Below are 15,411 nucleotides of genomic sequence, written 5' to 3' on the forward strand. Positions count from 1 at the left end.
AGAATCTGATTTCTAGTCAGACGCCTTAACCGACAGACCAAGGCTAAATCTGTTTGAAAGTCGAACTATTTCTGGTGATGTGCCATGCTTTGAAATATAGGTCCATTATATTTTTATAAATTTATGTACTCAATCCTTATATTTGAGAAAAATTTTTGGGCTGAGCTTTTAATTAAAAAATATATATATCAAGCAAAACAATGGCCGTTTGCAGTAGGTAGGTTTCGAACCTACCCTGCCATAGAGAATCTAATTTCTAGTCAGACGCCTTAACCGACAGAGCAAGGCTAAATCTGTATGAAAGTCGAACTATTTCTGGTGATGTGCCTTGCGTTGAAATATAAGGCCATTATATTTTTATAAATTTATGTACTTAATCCCCATATCTGAGAAAAATTTCTGGGCTGAGCTGTTAATTAAAAAATATATATTTCAAGCAAAACAATGGCCGTGTGCAGCATATAGGTTTCGAACCTACGCTGCCATGGAGAATCTGATTTCTAGTCAGAAGCATTAACCGACAGACCAAGGCTAAATCTGTTTGAAAGTCGAACTATTTCTGGTAATGTGCCATGCGTTGAAATATGGGTCCATTATATTTTTGTAAATTTATGTACTCAATCCTTATATTTGAGAAAAATTTCTGGGCTGAGCTGTTAATTAAAAAATATATATTTCAAGCAAAACAATGGCCGTTTGCAGCAGGTAGGTTTCGAACCTACGCTGCTATAAAGAATCTGATTTCTAGTCAGAAGCCTTAACCGACAGACCAAGGCTAAATCTGTTTGAAAGTCGAACTATTTCTGGTGATGTGCCATGCGTTGAAATATAGGTCCATTATATTTTTGTAAATTTATGTTCTCAATCCTTATATTTGAGAAAAATTTCTGGGCTGAGCTGTTAATTAAAAAATATATATTTCAAGCAAAACAATGGCCGTTTGCAGCAGGTAGGTTTCGAACCTACGCTGCCATGGATAATCTGATTTCTAGTCAGAAGCCTTAACCGAGAGACCAAGGCTAAATCTGTTTGAAAGTCGAAATATTTCTGGTGATGTGCCATGCGTTGAAATATAAGGCCATTATATTTTTATAAATTTATGTATTGAATCCCCATATTTGAGAAAAATTTCTGGGCTGAGCTGTTAATTAAAAAATATATATTTCAAGCAAAACAATGGCCGATTGCAGCATATAGGTTTTGAACCTACGCTGCCATGGAGAATCTGATTTCTAGTCAGAAGCCTTAACCGACAGACCAAGGCTAAATCTGTTTGAAAGTCGAACTATTTCTGATTATATGCCATGTTGAAATATAAGTCCATTATATTTCTATAAATTTATGTACTCAATCCTCATATTTGAGAAAAATTTCTGAACTGAGCTGTTAATTAAGAAATATATATTTCAAGCAAAACCATGGCCGTTCGCAGTAGGTAGGTATCGAACCTACGATGCCTTGGAGAATCTGATTTCTAGTCAGACGCCTTAACCGACAGACCAAGGCTAAATCTGTTTGAAAGTTTAACTATTTCTGATTATGTGCCATGCGTTGAAATATAAGTCCATTATATTTATATATATATATATATATATATATATATATATATATATATATATATATATATATATATATATATATATATATATATATATATATATATATATATAAATTTATGTACTCAATCCTTATATTTGAGAAAAATTTCTAGTCTGAGCTGTTAATTAAAAAATGTATATTTCATGCAAAACAATGGCCGTTTGCAGTAGGTAGGTTTCGAAAATACGCTGCCATAGAGAATCTGATTTCTAGTCAGACGCCTTAACTGACAGACCAAGGCTAAATCTGTATTGAAAGTCGAACTATTTCTGGTGATGTGCCATGCGTTGAAATATAAGGAAATTATATTTTTATAAATTTATGTATTGAATCCCCATATTTGAGAAAAATTTCTGGGCTGAGCTGTTAATTAAAAAATATATATTTCAAGCAAAACAATGGCCGTTTGCAGCAGGTAGGTTTCGAACCTACGCTGCCATGGAGAATCTGATTTCTAGTCAGACGCCTTAACCGACAGACCAATGCTAAATCTGTATGAAAGTCGAACTATTTCTGGTGATGTGCCTTGCGTTGAAATATAAGGCCATTATATTTTTATAAATTTATGTAGTCAATTCCCATATTTGAGGAAAATTTCTGGGCTGACCTGTTAATTAAAAAATATATATTTCAAGCAAAACAATGGCCGTTTGCAGTAGGTAGGTTTCGAACCTACGCTGCCATAGAGAATCTGATTTCTAGTCAGACGCCTTAACCGACAGACCAATGCTAAATCTGTATGAAAGTCGAACTATTTCTGGTGATGTGCCTTGCGTTGAAATATAAGGCCATTATATTTTTATAAATTTATATACTCAATCCCCATATTTGAGAAAAATTTCTGGGCTGAGCTGTTAATTCAAAAATATATATTTGAAGCAAAACAATTTCTGTTTGCAGTAGGTAGGTTACGAAACTACGCTGCCATGGAGAATCTGATTTCTGGTCAGACGCCCTTATCGACAGACCAGGGCTAAATCTGTCTGAAAGTAGAACTATTTCTGGTGATCTGCCATTTGAAATATAAGGGCATTATATTGTTTTAAAAGTATGCACTCAATCCCCATAATTGACAAAATTTGCTGGACTGTTCTGTTTATTACAAAAATTATATTTCAAGCAAAACAAATAGTCGTTTGCAGTAGGTAGGATTCGAACCTACGCTGCCATGGAGAATCTGATTTCTAGTCAGACGCCTTAACCGAGAGACCAGGGCTAAATCTGTTTGAAAGTAGAACTATTTCTTTTGATATGCCATTTGAAATATAAGAGCATTATATTGTTCTAAATATATGCGCTCAAACCACATATTCGACAAAATTTTCTGGACTGGGCTGCTAATTACAAAAATTATATTTCAAGCAAAACAAATGGTCGTTTGCACTAGGTAGGTTTCGAACCTACGCTGCCATAGAGAATCTGATTTCTAGTCAGAAGCCTTAACCGACAGACCAAGGCTAAATCTGTTTGAAAGTCGAACTATTTCTGATTATGTGCCATGCGTTGAAATATAAGTCCATTATATTTTTATAAATTTATGTACTCAATCCTTATATTTGAGAAGTATTTCTGGGCTGAGCTGTTAATTAAATAATATATATTTCAAGCAAAACAATGGCCGTTTGCAGCAGGTAGGTTTCGAACCTACGCTGCCATGGAGAATCTGATTTCTAGTCAGAAGCCTTAACCGACAGACCAAGGCTAAATCTGTTTGAAAGTCGAAATATTTTTGGTGATGTGCCATGCGTTGAAATATAAGGCCATTATATTTTTATAAATTTATGTATTGAATCCCCATATTTGAGAAAATCTTCTGGGCTGAGCTGTTAATTAAAAAATATATATTTCAAGCAAAACAATGGCCGTTTGCAGCAGGTAGGTTTCGAAACTACGCTGCCATGGAGAATCTGATTTCTAGTCAGAAGCCTTAACCGACAAACCAAGGCTATATCTGTTTGAAAGTCGAACTATTTCTGGTGATGTGCCATGCGTTGAAATATAAGGCTATTATATTTTTATAAATTTATGTATTGAATCAACATATTTGAGAAAAATTTCTGGGCTGAGCTGTTAATTAAAAAATATATATTTCAAGCAAAACAATGGCCGTTTGCAGCATATAGGTTTCGAACCTACGCTGCCATGGAGAATCTGATTTCTAGTCAGAAGTCTTAACCGACAGACCAAGGCTAAATCTGTTTGAAAGTCGAACTATTTCTGATTATGTGCCATGCGTTGAAATATAAGTCCATTATATTTTTATAAATTTATGTACTCAATCCTTATATTTGAGAAAAATTTCTGAACTGAGCTGTTAATTAAAAAATATATATTTCAAGCAAAACAATGGCCGTTTGCAGCATATAGGTTTCGAACCTACGCTGCCATGGAGAATCTGATTTCTAGTCCGACGCCTTAACCGACAGACCAAGGCTAAATCTGTTTGAAAGTTTAACTATTTCTGATTATGTGCCATGCGTTGAAATATAAATCCGTTATATTTTTATAAATTTATGTACTCAATCCTTATATTTGAGAAAAATTTCTGGGCTGAGCTGTTAATAAAAAAATATATATATCAAGCAAAACAATGGCCGCTTGCAGTAGGTAGGTTTCGAACCTACCCTGCCATAGAAAATCTGATTTCTAGTCAGACGCCTTAACCGACAGACCAAGGCTAAATCTGTTTGAAAGTCGAACTATTTCTGGTGATGTGCCATGCTTTGAAATATAGGTCCATTATATTTTTATAAATTTATGTACTCAATCCTTATATTTGAGAAAAATTTCTGGGCTGAGCTGTTAATTAAAAAATATATATATCAAGCAAAACAATGGCCGTTTGCAGTAGGTTGGTTTCGAACCTACCCTGCCATAGAGAATCTGATTTCTAGTCAGACGCCTTAACCGACAGACCAAGGCTAAATCTGTATGAAAGTCGAACTATTTCTGGTGATGTGCCTTGCGTTGAAATATAAGGCCATTATATTTTTATAAATTTATGTACTCAATCCCCATATCTGAGAAAAATTTCTGGGCTGAGCTGTTAATTAAAAAATATATATTTCAAGCAAAACAATGGCCGTGTGCAGCATATAAGTTTCGAACCTACGCTGCCATGGAGAATCTGATTTCTAGTCAGAAGCATTAACCGACAGACCAAGGCTAAATCTGTTTGAAAGTCGAACTATTTCTGGTGATGTGCCATGCGTTGAAATATAAGGCCATTATATTTTTATAAATTTATGTATTGAATCCCCATATTTGAGAAAAATTTCTGGGCTGAGCTGTTAATTAAAAAATATATATTTCAAGCAAAACAATGGCCGTTTGCAGCAGGTAGGTTTCGAACCTACGCTGCTATGGAGAATCTGATATCTAGTCAGACGCCTTAACCGACAGACCAATGCTAAATCTGTATGAAAGTCGAACTATTTCTGGTGATGTGCCTTGCGTTGAAATATAAGGCCATTATATTTTTATAAATTTATATACTCAATCCCCATATCTGAGAAAAATTTCTGGACTGTTCTGCTAATTACAAAAATTATATTTCAAGCAAAACAAATGGTCGTTTGCAGTAGGTAGGATTCGAACCTACGCTGCCATGGAGAATCTGATTTCTAGTCAGACGCCTTAACCGAGAGACCAGGGCTAAATCTGTTTGAAAGTAGAACTATTTCTTTTGATATGCCATTTGAAATATAAGAGCATTATATTGTTCTAAATATATGCGCTCAAACCACATATTCGACAAAATTTTCTGGACTGGGCTGCTAATTACAAAAACTATATTTCAAGCAAAACAAATGGTCGTTTGCACTAGGTAGGTTTCGAACCTACGCTGCCATAGAGAATCTGATTTCTAGTCAGAAGCCTTAACCGACAGACCAAGGCTAAATCTGTTTGAAAGTCGAACTATTTCTGATTATGTGCCATGCGTTGAAATATAAGTCCATTATATTTTTATAAATTTATGTACTCAATCCTTATATTTGAGAAATATTTCTCTGCTGAGCTGTTAAATAAATAATATATATTTCACGCAAAACAATGGCCGTTTGCAGCAGGTAGGATTCGAACCTACGCTGCCATGGAGAATCTGATTTCTAGTCAGAAGCCTTAACCGACAGACCAAGGCTAAATCTGTTTGAAAGTCGAAATATTTTTGGTGATGTGCCATGCGTTGAAATATAAGGCCATTATATTTTTATAAATTTATGTATTGAATCCCCATATTTGAGAAAAACTTCTGGGCTGAGCTGTTAATTAAAAAATACATATTTCAAGCAAAACAATAGCCGTTTGCACTAGGTAGGTTTCGAACCTACGCTGGCATAGAGAATCTGATTTCTAGTCAGACGCCTTAACCGACAGACCAAGGCTAAATCTGTTTGAAAGTCGAACTATTTCTGGTGATGTGCCATGCGTTAAAATATAAGTCCATTATGTTTTTATAAATTTATGTACTCAATCCTTATATTTGAGAAAAATTTCTGGGCTGAGCTGTTAATTAAAAAATATGTATTTCAATCAAAACAATGGCCGTTTGCAGCAGGTAGGTTTCGAACTTACGCTGCCATGGAGAATCTGATTTCTACTCAGAAGCCTTAACCGACAGACCAAGGCTAAATCTGTTTGAAAGTCGAAATATTTCTGGTGATGTGCCATGCGTTGAAATATAAGGCCATAATATTTTTATAAATTTATGTATTGAATCCCCATATTTGAGAAAAATTTCTGGGCTGAACTGTTAATTAAAAAATATATATTTCAAGCAAAACAATGGCCGTTTGCAGCATATAGGTTTCGAACCTACGCTGCCATGGAGAATCTGATTTCTAGTCAGAAGTCTTAACCGACAGACCAAGGCTAAATCTGTTTGAAAGTCGAAATATTCCTGGTGATGTGCCATGCGTTGAAATATAAGGCCATTATATTTTTATAAATTTATGTATTGAATCCCCATATTTGAGATAAATTTCTGGGCTGAGCTGTTGATTAAAAATATATATTTCAAGCAAAACAATGGCCGTTTGCAGTAGGTAGGTTTCGAACCTACGCTGTCATAGAGAATATGATTTCTAGTCAGACGCCTTAACCGACAGACCAAGGCTAAATCTGTTTGAAAGTCGAACTATTTCTGGTGATGTGCCATGCGTTGAAATATAAGTCCATTATGTTTTATAAATTTATGTACTCAATCCTTATATTTGAGAAAAATTTCTGGGCTGAGCTGTTAATTAAAAATATATATTTCAAGCAAAACAATGGCCGTTTGCAGTAGGTAGGTTTCGAACCTACGCTGCCATAGAGAATCTGATTTCTAGTCAGACGCCTTAACCGACAGACCAAGGCTAAATCTGTTTGAAAGTCGAACTATTTCTGGTGATGTGCCATGCGTTGAAATATAAGGCCATTATATTTTTATAAATTTATGTATTGAATCCCCATATTTGAGCTAAATTTCTGGGCTGAGCTTTTAATTAAAAATATATATTTCAAGCAAAACAATGGCCGTTTGCACTAGGTAGGTTTCGAACCTACGCTGGCATTGAGAATCTGATTTCTAGTCAGACGCCTTAACCGACAGACCAAGGCTAAATCTGTTTGAAAGTCGAACTATTTCTGGTGATGTGGCATGCGTTAAAATATAAGTCCATTATGTTTTTATAAATTTATGTACTCAATCCTTATATTTGAGAAAAATTTCTGGGCTGAGCTGTTAATTAAAAAATATGTATTTCAAGCAAAACAATGGCCGTTTGCAGCATATAGGTTTCGAACCTACGCTGCCATGGAGAATCTGATTTCTAGTCAGAAGCCTTAACCGACAGACCAAGGCTAAATCTGTTTGAAAGTCGAAATATTCCTGGTGATGTGCCATGCGTTGAAATATAAGGCCATTATATTTTTATAAATTTATGTATTGAATCCCCATATTTGAGATAAATTTCTGGGCTGAGCTGTTAATTAAAAATATATATTTCAAGCAAAACAATGGCCGTTTGCAGTAGGTAGGTTTCGAACCTACGCTGCCATAGAGAATCTGATTTCTAGTCATACGCCTTAACCGACAGGCCAAGGCTAAATCTGTTTGAAAGTCGAACTATTTCTGGTGATGTGCCATGCGTTGAAATATAAGTCCATTATATTTTTATAAATTTATGTACTCAATCCTTATATTTGAGAAAAATTTCTGGGCTGAGCTGTTAATTAAAAAATATATATTTCAAGCAAAACAATGGCCGTTCGCAGTAGGCAGGTATCGAACCTACGCTGCCATGGAGAATCTGATTTCTAGTCAGACCCCTTAACCGACAGACCAAGGCTAAATCTGTTTGAAAGTCGAACTATTTCTGATTATGTGCCATGCGTTGAAATATAAGTCCATTATATTTTTATAAATTTATGTACTCAATCCTTATATTTGAGAAAAATTTCTGGGCTGAGCTGTTAATTAAAAAATATGTATCTCAAGCAAAACAATGGCCGTTTGCAGCATATAGGTTTCGAACCTACGCTGCCATGGAGAATCTGATTTCTAGTCAGAAGCCTTAACCGACAGGGCAAGGCTAAATCTGTTTGAAAGTCGAACTATTTCTGGTGATGTTCCATGCGTTGAAATATAAGGCCATTATATTTTTATAAATTTATGTATTGAATTCCCATATTTGAGAAAAATTTCTGGGCTGAGCTGTTAATTAAAAAATAAGTATTTCAAGCAAAACAATGGCCGTTTGAGGCAGGTAGGTTTTGAACCTACGCTGCCATGGAGGATCTGATTTCTAGTCAGACGCCTTAACCGACAGACCAAGGCTAAATCTGTTTGAAAGTCGAACTATTTATGGTGATGTGCCATGCGTTGAAATATAAGTCTATTATATTTTTATAAATTTATGTACTCAATCCTTATATTTGAGAAAAATTTCTGGGCTGAGCTGTTAATTAAAAAATATATATTTCAAGCAAAGCAATGGCCGTTTGCAGCAGGTAGGTTTCGAACCTACGCTGCCATTTTAGAATCTGATTTCTAGTCAGAAGCCTTAACCGACAGACCAAGGCTAAATCTGTTTGAAAGTCGAACTTTTTCTGATTATGTGCCATGTTGAAATATAAGTCCATTATATTTCTATAAATTTATGTACTCCATCCTTATATTTGAGAAAAATTTCTGAACTGAGCTGTTAATTAAGAAATATATATTTCAAGCAAAACCATGGCCGTTCGCAGTAGGTAGGTATCGAACCTACGATGCCTTGGAGAATCTGATTTCTAGTCAGACGCCTTAACCGGCAGACCAAGGCTAAATCTGTTTGAAAGTCGAACTTTTTCTGATTATGTGCCATGTTGAAATATAAGTCCATTATATTTCTATAAATTTATGTACTCAATCCTTATATTTGAGAAAAATTTCTGAACTGAGCTGTTAATTTAGAAATATATATTTCAAGCAAAACCATGGCCGTTCGCAGCAGGTAGGTTTCGAACCTACGCTGCCATGGAGAATCTGATTTCTAGTCAGAAGCCTTAACCGACAGACCAAGGCTAAATCTGTTTGAAAGTCGAACTTTTTCTGATTATGTGCCATGTTGAAATATAAGTCCATTATATTTCTATAAATTTATGTACTCAATCCTTATATTTGAGAAAAATTTCTGAACTGAGCTGTTAATTAAGAAATATATATTTCAAGCAAAACCATGGCCGTTCGCAGTAGGTAGGTATCGAACCTACGATGAATTGGAGAATCTGATTTCTAGTCAGAAGCCTTAACCGACAGACCAAGGCTAAATCTGTTTGAAAGTCGAAATATTCCTGGTGATGTGCCATGCGTTGAAATATAAGGCCATTATATTTTTATAAATTTATGTATTGAATCCCCATATTTGAGATAAATTTCTGGGCTGAGCTGTTAATTAAAAATATATATTTCAAGCAAAACAATGGCCGTTTGCAGTAGGTAGGTTTCGAACCTACGCTGCCATAGAGAATCTGATTTCTAGTCATACGCCTTAACCGACAGACCAAGGCTAAATCTGTTTGAAAGTCGAACTATTTCTGGTGATGTGCCATGCGTTGAAATATAAGTCCATTATATTTTTATAAATTTATGTACTCAATCCTTATATTTGAGAAAAATTTCTGGGCTGAGCTGTTAATTAAAAAATATATATTTCAAGCAAAACAATGGCCGTTCGCAGTAGGTAGGTATCGAACCTACGCTGCCATGGAGAATCTGATTTCTAGTCAGAACCCTTAACCGACAGACCAAGGCTAAATCTGTTTGAAAGTCGAACTATTTCTGATTATGTGCCATGCGTTGAAATATAAGTCCATTATATTTTTATAAATTTATGTACTCAATCCTTATATTTGAGAAAAATTTCTGGGCTGAGCTGTTAATTAAAAAATATGTATCTCAAGCAAAACAATGGCCGTTTGCAGCATATAGGTTTCGAACCTACGCTGCCATGGAGAATCTGATTTCTAGTCAGAAGCCTTAACCGACAGGGCAAGGCTAAATCTGTTTGAAAGTCGAACTATTTCTGGTGATGTTCCATGCGTTGAAATATAAGGCCATTATATTTTTATAAATTTATGTATTGAATCCCCATATTTGAGATAAATTTCTGGGCTGGGCTGTTAATTAAAAAATATATATTTCAAGCAAAACAATGGCCGTTTGCAGTAGGTAGGTTTCGAACCTACGCTGCCATAGAGAATCTGATTTCTAGTCAGACGCCTTAACCGACAGACCAAGGCTAAATCTGTTTGAAAGTCGAACTATTTCTGGTAATGTGCCATGCGTTGAAATATAGGTCCATTATATTTTTATAAATTTATGTACTCAATCCTTATATTTGAGAAATATTTCTGGGCTGAGCTGTTAATTAAATAATATATATTTCAAGCAAAACAATGGCCGTTTGCAGCAGGTAGGTTTCGAACCTACGCTGCCATGGAGAATCTGATTTCTAGTCAGAAGCCTTAACCGACAGACCAAGGCTAAATCTGTTTGAAAGTCGAAATATTTCTGGTGATGTGCCATGCGTTGAAATATAAGGCCATTATATTTTTATAAATTTATGTATTGAATCCCCATATTTGAGAAAAACTTCTGGGCTGAGCTGTTAATTAAAAAATATATATTTCAAGCAAAACAATGGCCGTTTGCAGCAGGTAGGTTTCGAACCTACGATGCCATGGAGAATCTGATTTCTAGTCAGAAGCCTTAACCGACAGACCAAGGCTATATATGTTTGAAAGTCGAACTATTTCTGGTGATGTGCCATGCGTTGAAATATAAGGCTATTATATTTTTATAAATTTATGTATTGAATCAACATATTTGAGAAAAATTTCTGGGCTGATCTGTTAATTAAAAAATATATATTTCAAGTAAAACAATGGCCGTTTGCAGCATATAGGTTTCGAACCTACGCTGCCATGGAGAATCTGATTTCTAGTCAGAAGCCTTAACCGACAGACCAAGGCTAAATCTGTTTGAAAGTTTAACTATTTCTGATTATGTGCCATGCGTTGAAATATAAGTCCATTATATTTTTATAAATTTATGTACTCAATCCTTATATTTGAGAAAAATTTCTGGGCTGAGCTGTTAATTAAAAAATATATATATCAAGCAAAACAATGGCCGTTTGCAGTAGGTAGGTTTCGAACCTACCCTGCCATAGAGAATCTGATTTCTAGTCAGACGCCTTAACCGACAGACCAAGGCTAAATCTGTTTGAAAGTCGAACTATTTCTGGTGATGTGCCATGCTTTGAAATATAGGTCCATTATATTTTTATAAATTTATGTACTCAATCCTTATATTTGAGAAAAATTTTTGGGCTGAGCTGTTAATTAAAAAATATATATATCAAGCAAAACAATGGCCGTTTGCAGTAGGTAGGTTTCGAACCTACCCTGCCATAGAGAATCTAATTTCTAGTCAGACGCCTTAACCGACAGAGCAAGGCTAAATCTGTATGAAAGTCGAACTATTTCTGGTGATGTGCCTTGCGTTGAAATATAAGGCCATTATATTTTTATAAATTTATGTACTTAATCCCCATATCTGAGAAAAATTTCTGGGCTGAGCTGTTAATTAAAAAATATATATTTCAAGCAAAACAATGGCCGTGTGCAGCATATAGGTTTCGAACCTACGCTGCCATGGAGAATCTGATTTCTAGTCAGAAGCATTAACCGACAGACCAAGGCTAAATCTGTTTGAAAGTCGAACTATTTCTGGTGATGTGCCATGCGTTGAAATATGGGTCCATTATATTTTTGTAAATTTATGTACTCAATCCTTATATTTGAGAAAAATTTCTGGGCTGAGCTGTTAATTAAAAAATATATATTTCAAGCAAAACAATGGCCGTTTGCAGCAGGTAGGTTTCGAACCTACGCTGCTATAAAGAATCTGATTTCTAGTCAGAAGCCTTAACCGACAGACCAAGGCTAAATCTGTTTGAAAGTCGAACTATTTCTGGTGATGTGCCATGCGTTGAAATATAGGTCCATTATATTTTTGTAAATTTATGTACTCAATCCTTATATTTGAGAAAAATTTCTGGGCTGAGCTGTTAATTAAAAAATATATATTTCAAGCAAAACAATGGCCGTTTGCAGCAGGTAGATTTCGAACCTACGCTGCCATGGATAATCTGATTTCTAGTCAGAAGCCTTAACCGAGAGACCAAGGCTAAATCTGTTTGAAAGTCGAAATATTTCTGGTGATGTGCCATGCGTTGAAATATAAGGAAATTATATTTTTATAAATTTATGTATTGAATCCCCATATTTGAGAAAAATTTCTGGGCTGAGCTGTTAATTAAAAAATATATATTTCAAGCAAAACAATGGCCGTTTGCAGCAGGTAGGTTTCGAACCTACGCTGCCATGGAGAATCTGATTTCTAGTCAGAAGCCTTAACCGACAGACCAAGGCTAAACCTGTTTGAAAGTCGAAATATTTCTGGTGATGTGCCATGCGTTGAAATATAGGGCTATTATATTTTTATAAATTTATGTATTGAATCCCCATTTTTGAGAAAAATTTCTGGGCTGAGCGGTTAATTAAAAAATATATATTTCAAGCAAAACAATGGCCGTTTGCAGCGGGTAGGTTTCGAACCTACGCTGCCATGGAGAATATGATTTCTAGTCAGAAGCCTTAACAGACAGACCAAGGCTAAATCTGTTTGAAAGTCGAACTATTTCTGGTGATGTGCCATGCGTTGAAATATAAGGCCATTATATTTTTATAAATTTATGTATTGAATCCCCATATTTGAGAAAAATTTCTGGGCTGAGCTGTTAATTAAAAAATATATATTTCAAGCAAAACAATGGCCGATTGCAGCATATAGGTTTTGAACCTACGCTGCCATGGAGAATCTGATTTCTAGTCAGAAGCCTTAACCGACAGACCAAGGCTAAATCTGTTTGAAAGTCGAACTATTTCTGATTATATGCCATGTTGAAATATAAGTCCATTATATTTCTATAAATTTATGTACTCAATCCTCATATTTGAGAAAAATTTCTGAACTGAGCTGTTAATTAAGAAATATATATTTCAAGCAAAACCATGGCCGTTCGCAGTAGGTAGGTATCGAACCTACGATGCCTTGGAGAATCTGATTTCTAGTCAGACGCCTTAACCGACAGACCAAGGCTAAATCTGTTTGAAAGTTTAACTATTTCTGATTATGTGCCATGCGTTGAAATATAAGTCCATTATATTTATATATATATATATATATATATATATATATATATATATATATATATATATATATATATATATATATATATATATATATAAATTTATGTACTCAATCCTTATATTTGAGAAAAATTTCTAGTCTGAGCTGTTAATTAAAAAATGTATATTTCATGCAAAACAATGTCCGTTTGCAGTAGGTAGGTTTCGAAAATACGCTGCCATAGAGAATCTGATTTCTAGTCAGACGCCTTAACTGACAGACCAAGGCTAAATCTGTATTGAAAGTCGAACTATTTCTGGTGATGTGCCTTGCGTTGAAATATAAGGCCATTATATTTTTATAAATTTACGTACTCAATCCCCATATCTGAGAAAAATTTCTGGGCTGAGCTGTTAATTAAAAAATATATATTTCAAGCAAAACAATGGCCGTTTGCAGCAGGTAGGTTTCGAACCTACGCTGCCATGGATAATCTGATTTCTAGTCAGAAGCCTTAACCGAGAGACCAAGGCTAAATCTGTTTGAAAGTCGAAATATTTCTGGTGATGTGCCATGCGTTGAAATATAAGGAAATTATATTTTTATAAATTTATGTATTGAATCCCCATATTTGAGAAAAATTTCTGGGCTGAGCTGTTAATTAAAAAATATATATTTCAAGCAAAACAATGGCCGTTTGCAGCAGGTAGGTTTCGAACCTACGCTGCCATGGAGAATCTGATTTCTAGTCAGACGCCTTAACCGACAGAAAGGCTAAATCTGTTTGAAAGTCGAACTATTTCTGGTGATGTGCCATGCGTTGAAATGTAAGGCCAATATATTTTTATAAATTTATGTAATCATTCCTAATATTTTATAAAAATTTCTGGGCTGAGCTGTTAATTAAAAAATATATATTTCAAGCAAAACAATGGCCGTTTGCAGTAGGTAGGTTTCGAACCTACGCTGCCATAGAGAATCTGATTTCTAGTCAGACGCCTTAACCGACAGACCAATGCTAAATCTGTATGAAAGTCGAACTATTTCTGGTGATGTGCCTTGCGTTGAAATATAAGGCCATTATATTTTTATAAATTTATATACTCAATCCCCATATTTGAGAAAAATTTCTGGGCTGAGCTGTTAATTCAAAAATATATATTTCAAGCAAAACAATTTCTGTTTGCAGTAGGTAGGTTACGAAACTACGCTGCCATGGAGAATCTGATTTCTGGTCAGACGCCCTTATCGACAGACCAGGGCTAAATCTGTCTGAAAGTAGAACTATTTCTGGTGATCTGCCATTTGAAATATAAGGGCATTATATTGTTTTAAAAGTATGCACTCAATCCCCATAATTGACAAAATTTGCTGGACTGTTCTGCTAATTACAAAAATTATATTTCAAGCAAAACAAATAGTCGTTTGCAGTAGGTAGGATTCGAACCTACGCTGCCATGGAGAATCTGATTTCTAGTCAGACGCCTTAACCGAGAGACCAGGGCTAAATCTGTTTGAAAGTAGAACTATTTCTTTTGATATGCCATTTGAAATATAAGAGCATTATATTGTTCTAAATATATGCGCTCAAACCACATATTCGACAAAATTTTCTGGACTGGGCTGCTAATTACAAAAATTATATTTCAAGCAAAACAAATGGTCGTTTGCACTAGGTAGGTTTCGAACCTACGCTGCCATAGAGAATCTGATTTCTAGTCAGAAGCCTTAACCGACAGACCAAGGCTAAATCTGTTTGAAAGTCGAACTATTTCTGATTATGTGCCATGCGTTGAAATATAAGTCCATTATATTTTTATAAATTTATGTACTCAATGCTTATATTTGAGAAGTATTTCTGGGCTGAGCTGTTAATTAAATAATATATATTTCAAGCAAAACAATGGCCGTTTGCAGCAGGTAGGTTTCGAACCTACGCTGCCATGGAGAATCTGATTTCTAGTCAGAAGCCTTAACCGACAGACCAAGGCTAAATCTGTTTGAAAGTCGAAATATTTTTGGTGATGTGCCATGCGTTGAAATATAAGGCCATTATATTTTTATAAATTTATGTATTGAATCCCCATATT

The sequence above is a fragment of the Cylas formicarius genome, unplaced genomic scaffold, assembly GCF_029955315.1.
Source record: "Cylas formicarius isolate icCylForm1 unplaced genomic scaffold, icCylForm1.1 PGA_scaffold_16__1_contigs__length_5364039, whole genome shotgun sequence".
In the NCBI taxonomy this organism is placed as follows: domain Eukaryota; kingdom Metazoa; phylum Arthropoda; class Insecta; order Coleoptera; family Brentidae; genus Cylas; species Cylas formicarius.